Below are 6,000 nucleotides of genomic sequence, written 5' to 3'. Positions count from 1 at the left end.
CCATTTACAAATAAGGCAGCTAGAGCAGGTTGGTTGACATCATTTATTGTATGGAACCCAGAACGCCATAGGAAGAGATCTTCCAGATGGGCTTTAAAGTCCGCTACAGATTTATCTTCCTTTTGTTTGCATGTTTGACCAATCAGTGCAGGCAGGGAAGACTCTAGAAATAGCTTTTAAAAGATCAGTTGCTATTTTGCAAGCTTTTCCTGGTCCATAAGGAGACCGTGTTGAAGACTGAGGATCTCAAATGTCATCCTTGGGTCGTGCCGTTCTGCTTCCCGCATCCATTTTTGGGCTTCATCAGGTCCTACCAGCATGTGCACAAGCTGATAAAGACCTGGCAGCCTGGGGTCATAGGCCTCAATAAGGACTCTAAATTTTTCAGAAAACTTTTGGGGAATCCTCCCTTGGTTTAGAAAATTCTTTAATCCTTAGTTCGGTCCTTGACCAAGAAGTGAAGAGGATCACCTGCAGCCACAGGTGGTCTTATTTTATTTTATTTTTCTGTCATTTTAATGTAAGATTGAACAGACTGCTACAACAACACTTGAGATTCCACAGAGAACTGCATGATTTTGCTATTAGAAGACATTTGTTGAAGTATTTGAACTTTACCTCTTTAAAAAAATGAATATGGTCCATCAACAACAGATGAATGAATAAAGAAGATGTGGTGTGTGTGTATGTATGTATGTGTGTGTGTGTGTGTGTGTATATATATATATATATATATACACACATACATATATAAATAAAATGTCTACAACAGAGTAGCCATAAAAAAGAATGAAATTCTCCCATTTGCAACAATGTGGATGGACCTAGAGACTATTATACTTAGTGAAATAAGTCAGACAGAGAAAGACAAATACTGTATGTTACCATGTATATGTGGAATCTAAAAAATAAAACAAATGAATGAATACAACAAAAAACTCACAGGTATAGAGAACAAGCTAGTGGTTACCAGTGGGGAGAGGGAAGGGGGGAGGGACAAAACAGGGTTAGGAGATTAAGAGGCACAAAATCCTATCTATAAAATAAATAAGCTAGGGAATTCCCTGGCAGTCCAGTGGTTAGGACTCTGTGCTCTCACTGCCGAAGGCCTGGGTTCAGTCCCTGATCAGGGAGTTAAGATCCCACAAGCCATGCTGCGTGGCCATAAATTAGTTAATTAATTAATTAAGCTAAAAGGATATATTGTACAGCACTGGGAATATAGCCAATAATTTATAATAACTTGAAATGGAGTATAATATATAAAAATATTGAATCACTATGTTGTATATCTGGAACTAATATAATATTGTAAATCAATATTGTAAAAATTGAAATATTTCAATTTTTAAAATGAAATGGAGGTTTCAGGTGTTTTTTTCAGCACACAAACATTCACAACAACCTTCTAGATACTTGTTTTCTACTTTTCCAAAAAAGGTAATTCTCATTTACTAGAATCTCACCCACCACTGAAGAATTCAAAGCTCCTGAGCTCAAAAGTGATCAAAACACACAGATAAGTATAATTAGTAGTCCAAATCTTGGTTTAAATATTTGAAGAACAGGAAACACCCAGTAATAAATACCAAGTATATTATCATTGTTTCTATGAGGTAATGACTCCTAAACTAAAACCACCTAAGTCTGAAATTTTCTGTACTCAGTGTCTATTAGTATAAAGACTTCATTCTTAATGCTTCTTATGGCATCACAGGTTTTATAAATTAAACAATACATTTTTAGCATTCCACAGTAATCATCACTTTCAAAAACTGTAATATACATCTGCATGTTACACAAACATATAATTCTCTACATAAGCATTTTGTCATATATCACTTCTTAGCCTCAAATAATACAAAAATCTATACAGAACAGAACACCACAGAACTTTTGTATATTCCCTTTCCCCAGTTGTTAGCAGGTAGCACTGCTTTAAAAAGAATGTGATGAAAAATCAGAAATTTTGCAACCAGTGTTTGACTTCAACTTTTTACTTTATCATCTTCTAGTACCACCATATCCTGCTGCTGTTCTGGGTCTGGTCTCTGAGCTTGAACATGCCAAAGAGCTACCTGTGCCTCCAAGAAGTGGTAAGCAGGGCTCTTCCACGTGCTGGAGTATGAGGGAGGGTGAGATGGGTGGTACCATGAGTCTGAGACGGGTGTTGCTGCTCTATTGCTGCCAAATATTCTAATATTCCTCCAGTTCCCAAGCCAGTCTAGAACCCTGGTCCTGAATGTTCATTTCCTTGCTGTCCATGCAAGCACTGCCAAAACCAGAGGTTGCACCATGTTGACCTGTGAACTCAGCCTTAAAGCCCACAGGAGGGGCTCCTGCTGAGTTGGTGAGTCTCTGATAATGATGGGAATGTGGAGTATACTCAGAATATGGTAGAGGAGAATCTTGGCCATCACTAAGGAACAATATATAAACTCCAAAGTCAATAGCAAGTAGCACCACGATGTAAATCACTCCACTGATGCCACATGAATCTGGGGAGTACAACTTATTATAATAATCAGAGAAAGAGTTAAAGCCATGGTTTTCCCTAGATTCTCTCAATTTCTTCAGGCCAAGTTCCATGTGATCTAAGTTATACTCCAAGCTATAGGAGCCTCTTAGTATATACCTTCAGAGGATTCATAGCTTTTACAGCCTGGCAGTTTTTCCAAATTTGTACTTGATATCTAAATCAGTCTTACATTCCCACTGTACATCATAACCATCCCACCCTTTGTTCTGACACTGTATGAATTTGGGGGTATAAGCATCCCATCCAGCTGTGCCTCCAATACATTTCACTGTGGGATTGGAGCCAACCCACGAGAAGTGGTATAGCGGTCCTAGTGGAGGGTAAGAGCTTTTACATCCCACAACAATATTCTGTCTAAGTCGTTCCAGCCCTGGGCAGGGCCCACGGTCAGCAGAAGTGAAAGGAAGCTGAGGAGAGGGCAGCGTCTGGCCACTTCCAGCCCGCCAGCCTTGGCCAGGGTGCTTGGTGAAGACGGCAAATAAAGAGGGATGGAGGGGAGTGGCATGAGTTATGTCATAGTCTCTTATTTTATGTGCATCTTATATCTTTAATTTTTCATTAGCTTTTGGCAATGACTCTTTTAATGAAACTATTTTGTGGTTTTGAAGCCCTCTGGAGGCTTCTGCATGACAACTAAATTAGGTAACCTATTCTGCTTGTTTGATTTGGGAGCCCTTGTTTTAAAGTGCATTTCTTAATTGATCTTGTCTTGGAACATTCCTCATAAAGGCCATTATAATTCTAGGTTGTCTTGGTAAGATTCTGCCATTTTTGTGGATATCCACAGCTCCTGGGACCACAGTTCTTAGACATAAACAAGCGGGTGTGCCAGAAGGTGTGCTCGGTTCTTGGGAATTTCAGGATCCCATTTCTTCAGCTAAGCCTTGGGTCTCTTGGAGCCAAATTAATACCTAAGAAGCATGTGCCACTGGGTTGGGGATTGTGTGGTGTTTTACAGTGTATCTCGCTGCACGGAAATTTTCTTGAGGATGTTGAGTGACCTAGTGTTAATCTAACCTATTCTGTGATCAACGTATTTTAACACAGGAGTCTTGGAGTTAGGTGGTGAGTCTTGGAGTTAGGTGGTGAGTCTTGGAGTTAGGTGGTGAGTGCTCTAACAGCTTTGAAGTACTCAATCCATGTCCACCAGTGTTGCAGCTTTTGGCTTCTGAGGTTCCCATTAGAAATAGCCTTTCCCTCCTGTGCGTGTTAACACACCAGCAGTAACCAAAGAGCTGTTACTGTGGACTGGCCAACAGAAGGCCTTGTGTGCACCACCAGCAATTCCGGTATAGAACTTGGGAAAGGACTGAACCAGCACATCCCCAACAAATGGGGACTGTGGACTGGGATTCCAGTCAAATGGGGCACTGCGGACTAAACCACCAGCATGTCCCAAAGTGGAACCAGGGACTGGGCCAAGAGCTTGGGACTTGGATTCTAGTAGAACTGTCTGCTAACTCAAGCTGACCTGCCCTGGGCTAGAAAGCCAATTACATCAGTGGCTCAATGCAAAGGGAACATAGCTGTGAACCAAGGAGAACCCTTGGAAATGGCAAGAAAGGCAGAGAACTAAAAGCATTTGTGGGTACCACTGCCTGTGTTTCTTGTTGCTGCCAAAGTTGTTGGGAGTTTCCTCCAGATCCCATTGCTGCTACAAAATTAAAAAACAAAATTCGCCTGAGTAAACTTTAAAGATCTTATTGCCTTTATTCAGTGATTCATGAACCAGGTAGTATCCCATCCAGCAGACAGAAAGGGGCTCTGAGGAGCTGCACAAAATGAAAGGCTTTTATGAAGGGAGCAGGACAAGGAAGTATACTAGCACAAAACAATTGGATATGCAAGGTCACCTTCCTTTAGCCGGGGGCACAGGCTTCTATCAGGCAGGTTCAGTAGTGCTGACCGGGTCATTCCTGACTGGTTTAAGATTCTATTCCTGGGAGAGTCTGAAATTATAATTAAATTAGGTAGTAAGTCTCAGTTTGGTGACATGGAACTTAGTATAAGTGACTCCATTTTGGGCCTGTTATCTCTTTTTTAACACAAATTACCATAAACTCAGTGGCTAAAAACAACACAAATGGATTATCTGACAGTTCTGGAGGTTAGGAGTCTGACGCCATTCTCCCTGGACTAAAATCAGTGTGTTGGCAGGGCTGCATGTTTTCCTGGAGGATATAGTGGGAGTTCATCCCCTTACATTTTCCAGCTTCTAGAGGCTGCCCACATTTGTTGCTTCAAGGCCCCTTTCCTCTATCTTCAAGGTCAGCAATGTTGCATCTCTCTGACCTAATTCTTACGTTCTTTTAAGAACTCATGTGATTAGGTTGGACCCACCCAGATAATCTAGAAGAATCTCTTCATCTCAAAATCCTTAATTAAGTCACATCTACAAAAGCCCTTTAGCCACATAACATAACTTACTCTCAGGTACAGGGTTTAGGATGTGGACATTGTGTGGGACCATTGCTCTTCCTACCACAGTGCTTCATTGTTACTTTAAAAGAACTGCCCAGACTTCTCCTTCAGGGTCTCCACCTCCACTAACAAGTGATAGGATATAGTTTAATGCACCCATCTGACAGATGAGAAAACTGAAGCCCTGGGAGAAAGGGGCATTTATTAAGTGCCTACTGCATGCCAGGCCCTGTGCTAAGAGCCTCACATGGCTTGTCTCCCTTAATTCTCCAAACAACCAGAGAGGGATGTACAATACTACTGTATATACAATACGGCTGAAGGACTCTGCAGTTGCAAGGGACAGAAAACCCAGCATAAACTGGCTTTAGTAAAAAACAGTGATTAAAAACCCTGAGGTTGATCTTCAGGCCCAGCTGGATCCAGGCGTTCAATGGATGTTATCAAGAACCTTTGTCTCAGGACTTCCCTGATGGCGCGGTGGTTAAGAATCCACCTGCCAATGCAAGGGACATGGGTTCGAGCCCTGGTCTGGGAAGATCTCATATGCCGCAGAGCAGCTGAGCCCGTGCACCACAACTACTGAGCCTGTGCTCTAGAGCCCGCAAGCCACAACTACTGAGCCCATGTACCACAACTACGGAAGCCCGCGTGCCTAAAGCCCGTGCTCCGCAACAAGGGAAGCACCACAATGAGAAGCCCGTGCACCACAACGAAGAGTAGCCCCCGCTCACCGCAGCAAGAGAAAGCCCATGTGCAGCAATGAAGACCCAACACAGCCAAAAATAAATAAATAAATAAATAAAATTTTTAAAATGCTTTAAAAAAAAGAAGAACCTTTGTCTCTTCATCTCCTGGCTTTGTGTTGGCTTCTTTCTAAATCATGTTCTCCTTTTGTGGAGGCAAAATGACCATGAGCAGCTCCGAGCAGAAACTCTGATCTCTCTGAAATCCCTGGGGAAAGAGACCTTCCGTTTTTCAACTTCCAACAGAAGCCCTGGAGTCTCATTGAGCCCCCAGGGGTCTAGCATCCATATCTG

At 42.1% G+C, this 6,000-nt stretch overlaps 1 pseudogene; it reads right to left on the bottom strand.

The window, feature by feature from the left end:
- Positions 1-2,004: 2,004 nt before the first annotated feature.
- The window catches only part of LOC103008698 (store-operated calcium entry-associated regulatory factor-like), a 52,754-nt pseudogene continuing 48,758 nt past the window's right edge, over positions 2,005-6,000 (bottom strand).

The sequence above is a fragment of the Balaenoptera acutorostrata genome, chromosome 10 (assembly GCF_949987535.1).
Source record: "Balaenoptera acutorostrata chromosome 10, mBalAcu1.1, whole genome shotgun sequence".
NCBI lineage: Eukaryota > Metazoa > Chordata > Mammalia > Artiodactyla > Balaenopteridae > Balaenoptera > Balaenoptera acutorostrata.
This window is presented reverse-complemented; position numbering and strand designations above follow the sequence as displayed.